The 14,351-nt window shown below is 42.0% G+C and overlaps 1 protein-coding gene across 2 annotated transcripts in view; it reads right to left on the reverse strand.

Annotated features, from left to right (window-relative positions):
* The window catches only part of LOC141131547 (long-chain fatty acid transport protein 2-like), a 352,210-nt gene that overhangs the window by 39,467 nt on the left and 298,392 nt on the right, over positions 1-14,351 (reverse strand). The gene's annotated exons all lie outside the window — the stretch shown is intronic.

The following is a 14,351-nucleotide window of genomic DNA, read 5'->3' on the forward strand; positions in this document are numbered from 1 at the left end:
AAAATGTGTTCTGTAACCTTCACCTAACACACAGACACATCTTCTGCTAGAAGCTCTCTCTGTCTCTACTCCCCCCTCCCTTCTCAAGGTTTTACTTTTGCAATTGTTCTATTCGCTAGCTTTTAATAATATATTTTTATTTGTTAGCTTTTAATAACATATTTCTATTTGTTAGTTTTTAATAACATCTCACACCACCCCTTTCTTATCTATGTATAAAATAACACGTAATAATACATTTTGGCACTGAACAGACATTTTAAACACAGTGATTGCGTCCTGTGAATCTGTTCCTGTAGCTGCAGTTTTACCTTCTGTTCTTGGAGTCCCAATCAGAAACATAACAGTTTTGGCGAGCCAGACAGGAGTTTGTCAGAGTCTCAGGAGGGAACTGAGCTTTGATCGGGATCATCGGGAACGCAGACCTCTAAATGCCGGCTAGGTAAGCTGTCCTTAAGCTTGCTATATTTCTGCCTTTCCTATGTATCCTATCTGTCAGTTCTCAAGGAAACCAAAGCACTCTCGGACCTTTCTGGTTGGGTAACGTGTGTGTGTCTGTGTGTTTGTGTCCCACTTCACGGGTTGGACTGTGTGTGGATAGAGAGAATTCTCTGCGGTTCCCTGTGTTGACTCTTTTTGGGCGACCTGGGTCAGAGGTGCATGGTAGGGTCAGATAAAACCCACAGAGAAGAGACGTGGAAGGTCTCTTAGTGAGTGTTTTGTCTATTGTCATAAACCCCTTCTATCCACGTAGATAAGTGGAGACTATTCTTGTAAATCTGCAGATTTGCTGTACTATTTGTTTTAGAGGCAAGAGGGTGTAGGCACAAGTAGAGAAGACTGGCAAATCATTATGGGCAATAAATTATATAAGGGAATGAGTGAGAGGCCTTCAGAAAATGCCCAGCGCAAGATGAGCGCTAGAGAATATATGAACCGAAGATACGATTCCGCCTATACTGAGCCCCTAGATAAATGGGTAGAATGGACAAAGGAAACAGCTAAACCTTTAAAATCTGAAGGGGCTTTTGATTTACAAGTATGGCAAACTTTTCTGCACGATTATGGCCCACTACTGTGCAGTGAAGGAACGTGGAGAATAGCTTGCACATGGGAGACAAAAGCTAAAGTAGCAAATCAAACTGGCTTGACAGAGATGTTTAATAAAAGTACTGCCCAAATTTACTACGTTTGGCCAGAAGACTCTGTAGAGGAGGACCCCCCACCTTATGTGGCTGCCAGTTTGGCTTTAAGGGGTCCACCCACAAAAGCACAAGAATTAGATTACATGGAACACACAAAAGATGAGCTGGGCAATATAGTAGAGAGCAGAGGTTTAACAGCCCCATATCAACCTACAAAGAGGGATTTGGCTCGTATCCTAGAAATAGATGATTGGCATAAATCAAAAGGCACATATGCAAAACTAGATCTCTCTGAACTTAAGGCTTTGGCCAGAGAAAGAGATAGTCTGAACTTCCATGGCAAATCAGAATTTCCAAATTGTGGCAGCAAGATGAAGAGAGAAGGAAGGGAGATGCCACCCCTTCTGCCCCTGTCACAGAGCAATCTGTTGCAGTTTATCCTGTCAGAACCCAATTTGTTTTTGAAGGTAATGCTGTTGACAGTAAGTCTCAAATTAAATGGCATGTACCTTTTAGTCCCCAAGAAATGAGAGCCGTATTAGAGGGATTGGGAGATCCTAGAAATAATCCAATTGGGTTTGCAAACAAACTTAGTGCTGCACAGGAAGCATATGAGGCTTCTGCTACTGACATTCATCAGCTTCTTATTAAAGCAGTGGGAAGCAACACGTCTGCCTATACACTTAAAAAATGTGGTGTAGACGTAAAAAAATTAGACAAGATGGTTAGTGGATGGGAGGTTTGTGAGAAATTGAAGGAAAAATTGCCCCAAATATATGGACAAACCAGACATGCTGAATTTATGAATGTTAAGCAAGGGAAAGAGGAAGCAGCAGGGGCTTATTGGAGGTGGTTAAGTGATATGGCTGTGGAAGCAGCCCTTAAAATAGAGGAAGAGAAGGCGGGAGAAACTGCAAGTCCATCTACACAACTGGTGAAACAAAGCAATATGTCTATTCGAGACCTTCTGACTATCTTGTTAGCCATAGAAAACAGGATTAACCAAAAAGAAAAAAAACCCCAAGGTTATGTACATGGGGAAGTAGAGAGGAAGAAGAAGAGGCAAAGGCAATTTCAGAAATCATGGCAATCAGGGATCAATTATATGCTACAATTGTAATGGGGAAGGACAAATAGCCAAATTCTTCCATCTTCCTGACCGTAGACTGGAAAGGAGCTTAGAGGCACCTCATGCTGATCCCAGTTCTCTGCCAAAAGCAGTGGATCAGGCATAGGAAAATGGCATGCCAGTATCAATCATGTTAAATAGGGGAGACAATGGTCCTGAGGCCAGAGTAACAGTATTTTTACAAGAACTCCCCTATCCTGGAGGAGAAACAGAATTAACCTATTTAATAGATACTGGTACAAGCCAAACTGTTTTTAATATAGAGGACTTACCTCCAGGATTATTATCTACAAATGTAATCTCTGGTGCTGGCCTAACCGAGACCTCTACTGATTTGGTTGAGTCCAAGCCACTTAAACTCAGGCTAGGACAACAAACAGAAATTGTCACAAAAGTGTTAGTTTCAGACACAGTTCCTACCAATCTTTTGGGAGCTGACATTCTGAGCCAAATTTTAGCAAACAGATTACACTCCTACAGAAGTCCAAGTGGACAGTAGTCTGTCAGGAGAAGTTTTAAATCCTGCCTGTGGAATATTTTTAATCCAAGACTCCACTCCGCTATTTCCACCAGAATTGAAAGTGATTCCCGCTGATTTATGGGCCACCAGCAAATATGGTGTAGGTCTGCTGGATTGCACCCCAGTCATGATAAAAATTAAACCAGGAGCCCATCTCCCACAGATTAAACAGTACCCACTGAGTATTGCTCAGACTGAGGAGATAAAGGATCAAATCACTCAACTGAAAGCAACAAGGGTTGTTGTACCAATTAGGTCCCAAGCCAATACACCCGTGTTCCCAATTGCAAAGAAGCCAGACAAGAAGGGTGGGCAGGTAACATACCGCATAGTGCATGATTTGAGAGCCATTAACAATATAATTGAGGCAGATACCCCAATCGTGCCCAACCCCCGCACATTACTAAGTGGAATACTTGCCTCCAGCACCTGCTTTACAGTGATTGATCTCGCAAATGCTTTCTGTTCTGTGCCCCTGCACCCAGATTGCTGGCACCTTTTTTCATTTATCCATGATGCTCAAAAGTTAGCATGGACAAGATTGCCCCAAGGCTGTGTGAGTAGCCCCTCTGAATATAATACTGCGTTAAAGCAAGTATTGAACCAATGGTCCCCCTCACACCCAAACACAGTTTTGCTTCAGTACATAGACTATTTGCTTATTTGTTCTGATACAAAGGACATTTGTAGCAGATAAACAGTAAGCCTTCTCATGTTTCTCTATAACAGTAACAACAAAGTTAGCAAAAATAAGCTTCAATACTGCCAAGAGAAAGTGATCTTCCTGGGTCACTGCATTTCACATGGAATCCGTCACCTAACCCCAGATCGAGTTAAAACTCTACAAACATTTGAAAAGCCAAGAAATGTACGGCAACTACGTGCCTTCCTTTGGTTAGTGGGATATTGTAGGGACTGAATTCCAAATGCATCAGAACTTATGGCTCCTCTATATGAGGCTACCACTAGAAACCATTTCTAACTCACATAGGACAATGAATTGCAGATGAAGGAGCTTATTAAAATTTTGTCTGAAGCTCCCACCATTGGACTTCCTGACTATACTAAGACTTTCTCATTGTTCTGTCATGAAGTCAATGGATTTGCTGCAGGTGTACTCACCCAGCTACATGGAGACAAACAGGGGCCTGTGATGTATGTATCAGCCTCATTAGACCCTGTCATCAAAGGCTCCCCCAGTTGTATGTGAGCCATAGCAGCCTGCATTTTGCTGCTAGATAAAGTATCTGAGCTTGTACTAGATTCTGCTCTGATACTGTATGTGCCACATGCAGTACAGAAAATCATGAATCAAGTAAATATCAGACATGTGTCTGCCAGTAGATTTGACAAGTACCAGTCTGCTCTTTTTGCTCCATCAAATTTAACAATCAAACAATGTGTTACTTTAAATCTGGCTACTCTTCTTCCTATAATTGATAAAGGAAGATGCAACAAATGGTACTGATGTAGAACCTGAGAGTTTTTTATCATGATTGTATGGCCCTGATGGAGGTAGAAAGGGCCTCTGTCACACCAGCAAAAGATAACCCTCTATCAGATTGTGACACACACTTATTCGTAGATGGTTCCAGATTTTACACTGATAATGGTCAGCCACACACAGGGTTTGCTGTAACCACTACAGACACCATTTTACATCAGGAAGCATTGATACCCCAGATGTCAGCACAAGAAACGGTGTTGTGTGCTGTAGTCAAAGCATGTCATCTCCTAGAGAAGGAAAGGGGAAACGTTTACACATACAGCAGATATGCATTTGGAATAGCTCACGATTTTGGGCCTATTTGGAAAGCACGGAACTTCCTGACTAGTGCAGGGAAGCCAGTGAGACATGCAAAACTCACAGAGCAGCTATTTGAGGCCTTTCAGAAACCAGTAGAAGTTGCCATCTTGAAGGTAAAAGGACATGCATTGGGAAATGACATGACAGCCAGAGGAAATGCTTTAGCGGACCAAGCGGCAAAGGATGCTGCCCTTATGGCATTTGGAGTCCCACCCACTGTAGGGTTCGACCCAGGTAGTGGGGACAGATTCCCCTCATCAAGAGCAATGGGATGTACAAACTTTAATTCAGTTTCAGAACCGGGCCCTTATGAAGAGAAGGATAAGTGGATTAAATGTAATGCTACCCAAAATCAGCAGGGCCTGTGGAGCACTGACAACAGGTGGTGTCTACCCAGGAGTTTGTACCCAGTTTTAGCACAACTGGCACATGGCGTCAGTCATCTTGCCAAAGGCGTGATTGTGGCACTTATTAACCAGTTGCCGACCGCCTAACGCAGATATACTGTGGCAGAATGGCATGGGCAGGCAAAATCACGTACCTGGTATGTGATTGCTTGCCGCGGGCGGGGGGTCCAATCGGACCCCCCCGGAGCCCGAGGCGGTCGGCTTCTGACTGGGAGCATTCAGAGATGAGGGGGAGGCCATCCATTCGTGGCCCCCCCTCTCGATCGCTCCCAGTCAATGAGAATCTTCCCCTGCCTCTGTATAGTACACAGAGGCAGAGGAAGTGATGTCATCTCTCCTCGGCTCTGTATTTTCCGTTTCGGTGCCGAGGAGAGAAGACATCCGAGTGAGTTACACCAACACACACACACACAGTAGAACATGCCAGGCATACTTTACACCCCCCTTTACCCCCCGATCCCCCCGATCACCCCCTAATCACCCCCCCCCTGACACCAAGCAGTTTTTTTTTTTCTTTCTGATTACTGCATTGGTGTCAGTTTGTGACAGTTTGTGATCAACCCCTTGATCACCCCCCGTCGCCAGTGTCACTAAGCGATCATTTTTCTGATCGCTGTATTAGTGTCACTGGTGACGCTAGTTAGGGAGGTAAATATTTAGGTTCGCCGTCAGCGTTTTATAGTGTCAGGGACCCCCATATACTACCTAATAAAGGTTTTAACCCCTTGATTGCCCCCTAGTTAACCCTTTCACCAGTGATCACCGTATAACTGTTACGGGTGACGCTGGTTAGTTAGTTTATTTTTTATAGTGTCAGTTGGGTTTTAGGGTCAGATAGGGTCTGCGTCGTCCCAGGCAGCGTCAGGTTAGTGCCAGTAGCGCTAACACCCACGCACGCACCATACACCTCCCTTAGTGGTATAGTATCTGAACGGATCAATATCTGATCCGATCAGATCTATACTAGCGTCCCCAGCAGTTTAGGGTTCCCAAAAACGCAGTGTTAGCGGGATCAGCCCAGATACCTACTAGCACCTGCGTTTTGCCCCTCCGCCCGGCCCAGCCCAGCCCACCCAAGTGCAGTATCAATCGATCACTGACACTTACAAAACACTAAACGCATAACTGCAGCGTTCGCAGAGTCAGGCCTGATCCCTGCGATCGCTAACAGTTTTTTTGGTAGAGTTTTGGTGAACTGGCAAGCGCCAGCGGCCTAGTACCCCCCGGTCGTAGTCAAACCAGCACTGCAGTAACACTTGGTGAAGTGGCGAGTCCCATAAGTGCAGTTCAAGCTGGTGAGGTGGCAAGCACAAGTAGTGTCCCGCTGCCACCAAGAAGAAGACAAACACAGGCCCGTCGTGCCCATAGTGCCCTTCCTGCTGCATTCGCCAATCCTAATTGGGAACCCACCACTTCTGCAGCACCCGTACTTCCCCCATTCACATCCCCAACCAAATGCAGTTGGCTGCATGAGAGGCATTTTCTTTATTTCCTCCCGAGTACCCCTACCCGACGAACCCCCCCAAAAAAGATATCGTGTCTGCAGCAAGCGTGGATATATGCCTGACACCCGTTATTATTTTCCCTCCTGTCCTGACAATCCTGGTCTTTGCATTGGTGAATGTTTTGAACGCTACCATGCACTAGTTATTAGCGTAGGGTACAGCACTGCACAGACTAGGCGCACTTTCACAGGGTCTCCCAAGATGCCATCGCATTTTGAGAGACCCGAACCTGGAAACGGTTACAGTTATAAAAGTTACAAAAAAAAGTGTAAAAACAAAAAAAATATATAAAATAAAAAAAACAAAAATAGTTGTCGTTTTATTGTTCTCTCTTGCTCTATTCTCTCTCTATTGTTCTGCTCTTTTTTACTGTATTCTATTCTGCAATGTTTTATTGTTGTTATGTTTTATCATGTTTACTTTTCAGGTATGTAATTTTTTATACTTTACTGTTTACTGTGTTTTATTGTTAACCATTTTTTTGTTTTCAGGTATGCCATTCATGACTTTGAGTGGTTATACCAGAATGATGCCTGCAGGTTTAGGTATCATCTTGGTATCATTCTTTTCAACCAGCGGTCGGCTTTCATGTAAAAGCAATCCTAGTGGCTAATTAGCCTCTAGACTGCTTCTACAAGCAGAGGGAGGGAATGTCCCCCCCCCACCGTCTTCCATGTTTTTCTCTGGCTCTCCTGTCCCAACAGGGACCTTAAGAATGCAGCCGGTGATTCGGCCAGCTGACCATAGAGCTGATCAGAGACCAGAATGGCTCCAATCATCTCTATGGCCTAAGAAACCGGAAGCTACGAGCATTTCATGACTTAGATTTCACCAGATGTAAACAGCGCCATTGGGAAATTGGGAAAGCATTTTATCACACCGATCTTGGTGTGGTCAGATGCTTTAAGGGCAGAGGAGAGATCTAGGGTCTAATAGACCCCATTTTAAAAAAAAAAGAGTACCTGTCACTACCTATTGCTATCATAGGGGATATTTACATTCCCTGGCATAACAATAAAAATGATGAAAAAAAAATGAAAGGAACAGTTTAAAAATAAGATAAAAAAGCAAAAAAAATAAATAAATAAATAAAAAAAAAAAAAAAAAGCACCCCTGTCCCCCCCTGCTCTCACGCAAAAGCGAACGCAAGCATTGGTCTGGCGTCAAATGTAAACAGCAATTGCACCATGCATGTGAGGTATCACTGCGAAGGTCAGATCGAGGGCAGTAATTTTAGCAGTAGACCTCCTCTGTAAATCTAAAGTGGTAACCTGTAAAGGCTTTTAAAAATGTATGTAGTTTGTCGCCACTGCACGTTTGTGCGCAATTTTAAAGCATGTCATGTTTGGTATCCATGTACTCGGCCTAAGATCATCTTTTTTATTTCATCAAACATTTGGGCAATATAGTGTGTTTTAGTGCATTAAAATTTTAAAAAGTGTGTTTTTCCCCCCAAAAATGCATTTGAAAAATCGCTGCGCAAATACTGTGTGATAAAAAAAAAAAGAAACACCCACCATTTTAATCTGTAGGGCCTTTGCTTTAAAAAAATATATAATGTTTGGGGGTTCAAAGTAATTTTTCTTGCAAAAAAAAAATATTTTTTCATGTAAACAAATAGTGTCAGAAAGGGCTTTGTCTTCAAGTGGTTAGAAGAGTGGGTTATGTGTGACATAAGCTTCTAAATGTTGTGCATAAAATGCCAGGACAGTTCAGACCCCCCCCCCCCAATGACCCCATTTTGGAAAGTAGACACCCCAAGCTATTTGCTGAGAGGTATAATGAGTATTTTGCAGACCTCACTTTTTGTCACAAAGTTTTGAAAATTGAAAAAAGAAAAAAAAATGTTTTTTTTCTTGTCTTTCCCCATTTCCAAAAACAAATGAGAGCTGCAAAATACTCACCATGCCTCTCAGCAGATAGCTTGGGGTGTCTACTTTCCAAAATGGGGTCATTTGGGGGGGGGGGGTTGTGCCATCTGGGCATTCCATGGCCTCTGAAACTGTGATAGGCAGTGAGGAGTGAAATCAAAAATTTACGCCCTTAGAAATCCTGAAGGCGGTGATTGGAGTTCGGGGCCCCGTACGCGGCTAGGCTCCTAAAAAGTCCCACACATGTGGTATCCCCATACTCAGGAGAAGTAGCTAAATGTATTTTGGGGTGCAATTCCACATATGCCCATGGCCTGTGTGAGCAATATATCATTTAGTGACAACTTTGTGCAAAAAAAAAAAAAAAAAATGTCACATTCCCGCAACTTGTCAAAATATAAAATATTCCATGGACTCAACATGCCTCTCAGCAAATAGCTTGGGGTGTCTACTTTCCAAAATGGGGTCATTTGGGGGGGTTTTGTGCCATCTGGGCATTTTATGGCCTTCAAAACTGTGATAGGTAGTGAGGAGTGAAATCAAATATTTACGCCCTTAGAAATCCTGAAGGCGGTGATTGGTTTTCGGGGGCCCCGTACGTGGCTAGGCTCCCAAAATGTCCCACACATGTGGTATCCCCATACTCAGGAGAAGCAGCCAAATGTATTTTGGGGTGCAATTCCACATATGCCCATGGCCTGTGTGAGCAATATATCATTAAGTGACAACTTTTTGTAAATTTTTTTTTTTGTCATTATTCAGTCACTTGGGACAAAAAAAATTAATATTCAATGGGCTCAACATGCCTCTCAGCAATTTCCTTGGGGTCATTTGGGGGGGGGGGGGGGTTGTACTACCCTGCCATTTTAGCACCTCAAGAAATGACATAGGCAGTCATAAACTAAAAGCTGTGTAAATTCCAGAAAATGTACCCTAGTTTGTAGACGCTATAACTTTTGCGCAAACCAATATACGCTTATTGACATTTTTTTTACCACAGACATGTGGCCGAATACATTTTGGCCTAAATGTTTGACTAAAATTGAGTTTATTGGATTTTTTTTATAACAAAAAGTAGAAAATATCATTTTTTTTCAAAATTTTAGGTCTTTTTCCATTTATAGTGCAAAAAATAAAAACCGCAGAGGTGATCAAATACCATCAAAAGAAAGCTCTATTTGTGGGAAGTAAAGGACACAAATTTTGTTTGGGTACAGCATTGCATAACCGCGCAATTAGCAGTTAAAGCAACGCAGTGCCACATTGTAAAAAGTGCTCTGGTCAGGAAGGGGGTAAATCCTTCCGGGGATGAAGTGGTTAACTGCTATTGGATAGCACCTGGATTTAGTGCATTTGCAGCCAGGTTTGGTGCTTCATGTCTCACTTGTGCTCTGTACAATGCAGGGAGGCCTGTCCATGTTCCCCAAAAGCATTCTCCTAAGCCAGATTTCCCTTTCCAAAGAAAAAAAATAGACTACATTCAGATGCCCAGAATAGGCACTTATGAGTATGCTCTAGTGTGTGTTGACTTGTTTTCAGGTTGGCCTGAGTGCTGGCCGGTAGTTGAAGCAAATGCAAAAACAATAGCAAAGAAAATGTTGAATTAAATAGTTTGTTGATATGGAGTTCCTGAAACTATTGAGCGTAACAGAGGAACTCATTTTACTGGGGAAGCAATGAAAGAGGTAATGGAAGCCCGTCACATACAGCAAGCTTTCCATACACCTTATCATCCACAAAGTAGTGGTAAAGTTGAGAGACTTAATGGAATTTTGAAAAACAGAAGTGCAAAAATTAAAGCCGATACAGCAAAAGGATGGGTGGAAGCTTTGCCATTAGCTCTATATTCTGTACGAATTACCCCTAAACAACCACATGGGCTGTCCCCCTATGAGATTTTATTTGGAGGGCCACCCAAAGCAGGGGTATATTTTCCCCAACAGGTGCAGGCTTCTCACTCTAGTCTGCTAGAATATGTTCAGATTTTGCAAAGAACATTGAATAAAATACATGAAGGTGTTTATAAATCTATCCTCGACCCAGATTCTGTTTCGGGTATTCACAGAATCCAACCAGGTGACTGGGTAGTGGTCAAGCGACATGTCAGAAAGCCACTAGAACCAAAATTTGATGGACCACATTTTGACAACCGGTTCCGCTGTCAAGTTGGAAGGAAAGCCCACCTCTATTCATGCTAGTCACTGCAAGAAAATCCTGAAGTGATGATATCCTTTGAAAAAATGATGATGAGGTTTCTTTTCTTTTTGTTGTTTGTGAGAACTGAGACATAGAAAAATAACCCTTTCATCCAAATGTTAAAATTGTATGCAACCCATAGCAACGCTAGTAACTGCTGGGTGTGTTCTCACTTACATCCCCAAACAGGAACAATACCCATGATAGCAATGCCTCTCAACTTCACTGATCTAAACAGGACCAGAATAAATAGCTCATGCCTAGTCTCCACAGCTAATGAGCACAGATCAGTAACTTTGATGGTTTCAAAACAGATAAACACTCCACAGATTTGTTTAAACATTACATGCCCCTTTAACACTAAATGTACATGGTTGGGCAATTCAGATTACAGTTTATGGAGGAAACTATAGTCAATATTATTATATCCCAGATTCAGAACTAAATAGAACCCTTTATAGTACAAATTGCTCACAGTTCCCAATATGTGAAAATATCGGTTACCTGAGATTCCATGTTATTGTTTCCAGTTTTTTAGGAATAGGTATACCATCCATACGTAGAGGGTTATATTATATATGTGGAAATAAAGCTTACGCCTGGCTTCCTACTGATGTTACAGATACATGTTATATTGGGAAGTTAGCACTTGCTTTGGCTGTTCACAAAGATACAGTGCGACCAGATCAAAGTCCAGAATACCTTGTTTAAAAGAGAGCTGTTCACTGAAGGTAACATGGCATGGTCATGGTTCCCTTCCTGGACAGGATGGGGAATTGAAGCAATTAAAAGAATAAATAATTACACTAGAATTGTAGATGAGATTAATAACCTTATTACCACTGATATAGGTTTATTAAGTGAAGAAAAGGCTCAGGTTAAAAAAGTAGTATTAGAGCACAGATTAATGCTAAATTCTCTCACTGCAGCTCAAGGTGGGATGTGTAAGGTATTTCACACTGACTGTTGTATGTACATTTCTACAAATGAGGACATATTAAAGGGCATCTTGCTAAGATAAGAGAACTACAGAATAAAGCCAGAGATATTGCTAAATATGGATGGAACCCCTTTAAGGGTTTAGGAGGTTTTGGTGACGTTTTATATGGCATATCAACATGGTTACAGAAACTAGGCGCTTACATTGTGATGTTCCTATTTCTCATATTTGTTATTTACTTCCTCATCAGGCTATGCCTCTGTGTGACTACCCACTGTACCAACAAATGGTCCACCAGCCCTGATGAACCCATTAATTGTGAGAAAACTAGGAGAGCGCTGAATGTAACAGGAGTTACCAGCAATCGGCTGAATGTAACACGAGAAGAATGGGGTCAATTAAACAAAATGAGGGAAATGACATGGACATTCACTGTATTGTTCATTTAAGCACAAGAGACTCCATTTTGTTCGCACTGTTGAAATGTGTTCTGTAACCCTCACCTAACACACAGACACAACTTCTGCTAGAAGCTCTCTCTTTCTCTACTCCCCCTTCCCCTCTCAAGGTTTTACTTTTGCAATTGTTCTATTCGCTAGCTTTTAATAATATATTTCTATTTGTTAGCTTTTAACAACATATTTCTATTTGTTAGTTTTTAATAACATCTCACACCACCCCTTTCTTATCTATGTATAAAATAACATGTAATAATACATTTTGGCACTGAACTGACATTTTAAACACAGTGATTGCGTCCTGTGAATCTGTTCCTTCTGTCTTTAGAGTCCCAATCAGAAATAATTCCATAACACATTAAAAAGAAGGTACTGGATTGAAAAAAGCAAAACATATTCTGTGCTCAGGTGTGAGACATTTAAAGGATGTAGACAGTGTTTTCCTTATGATATTCGACAAACAATATATGTGTACTTGCGCGCTGCTATGATGTGCTAATTATTGCTTTATATCAACAATCTAATATCAATGAGCTCATATAAGGATCGCTCACACCTATACACACTCTCCAAAAGTGTACCAGTTTGCAAACATATAATCACAAATGGTGTCGTGCTCCTACGTGAATCAATGGCAATGTTCTCTTGGTGCACACCTTAGCCTGACATCAACTGGCCCCTCCCCTGCGTGTTACGTCACAGGGACACGTGGCTTTCTCTGATCGTTTATACCCGTACTGCAAGGATTACAGGTTTTGTACAGTTTGGTGCACTCACAACACCTATAAAATGTGAGTGTTTTATATCATAGCATTGAATAATAATGTTGTTTTAAAAGGATAGGCACTATGTTCAGCTTTCTTTTTATGATCTGAGTGAATGGAGATAAACAAAAGGGAAGGAGGATTTTAATACCAAGGTTGCCAGCAAAGGAGGGAAACTTCACATTAGATCCCAAGTGAGGGACAAAAGCACATATAGACTATTGGTTGGTTTCATCCCCCAGGTGAAGGCACATCGGGTGAGGGGCTAATCACCAACTCATGCAGATGATTGGAGCACATAAGTGGTAAACCCTAATTAAGGAAACATATGTTTGGATATGTGAAGACAGTTTATTTCTTGATGAAAGGTCAAGTGCATGCAAACAAATACAACTAAAGGACATTTTATGGACGGATTCATTATTGTGCTACTACTGTCACATTATATTTTAATTTTGTTGTTTTTATGAAAAGTGTTTTTATGCAGATTTAAAAGGATATTATTATTGGTTCACATAAGAGCATGGCATAACTTATGATTATATTTTTATATTTTTACTTCTGATATTGCAAGACTCTGGAGATTCGCCAGTCCTCAAAAGTCCGCTATGCCTTGAAGCCCTCTTCAGATTAGGGTAATCCAAAGTGCTGTATAAAAAACGCAATAGAGGGTGCACCAGCCTAGTGCGTTTTCCAAAGCACCTTTTTCATATAGAATAAAAGAAAGCAATTATGCATCCAAACACCAAAGCGTAAAAATGACATCACATCTACCAAGAGAGATTTCCAAGCACACACTGTACCCTAGTTTGGCTCAGATGTCATCAAAAAGACATATTGTAGATGCTAACACATTTTAAGGGTGATCCCTCTACCTCAAAGTTGAGGCGTACATTTAGCAAACGGCTTTGGAATCTCTCGTGGAAGATGTAATTTTTATACTTTGGCTTTTGTGAGTAAAATTGCTTGCATTTATTCTGTAAATAAATGGTGCTTTGGATAACGCACTAGGCTAGTGCATCCTCTCTTGCTTTTGTTATAAGGTACTGGATTGCCCCAAGCACATACAGATACATATACTCAGATATATAAAGTATGCCTGGAAAGCAGGTATGTTTCCTTGTTATTTGGGTTGTGGTCCCTTTAAGGGGAGTGATTTGAATGCAGTTCTCACCTATGGAAAGGGTAAACTGACTTACAGCTTGCCCAAGATTGGTAAGTCCTTATATGGGATCCCGAATTCGGAAGCTCAGAGAGACTATGGGTGGGAAAGAGCCTTCGGCTCTGATTACAGGGACTTTGTTCCTGAAAGGGTAAACTCACCTGCAAGGGAGGTTTAAAAACTAAGAAGAAACAGTCAACAGGTATGTGTGAAATGGAGTGTGAGGCAGTTCACTGCTGTTGGAAAGTGTAGACTGTCTGGCATCCAGTGGCGGCTGGTGCTCCATTTTTTGTTGGGGGGGGGGCAGCAGACAAACCACCCACCAACCACCTTCGGTCGGTCCGTCAGTCATACCCCCCCAATCCCACCCCTCTTCGGTCGGTCAAATTCCCCCCATCGCTCGGCAATACAACACACAAACCCCCCCGTCACTCACCCGTCCACCCA

This window comes from Aquarana catesbeiana, linkage group LG03, assembly GCF_042186555.1.
Source record: "Aquarana catesbeiana isolate 2022-GZ linkage group LG03, ASM4218655v1, whole genome shotgun sequence".
NCBI lineage: Eukaryota > Metazoa > Chordata > Amphibia > Anura > Ranidae > Aquarana > Aquarana catesbeiana.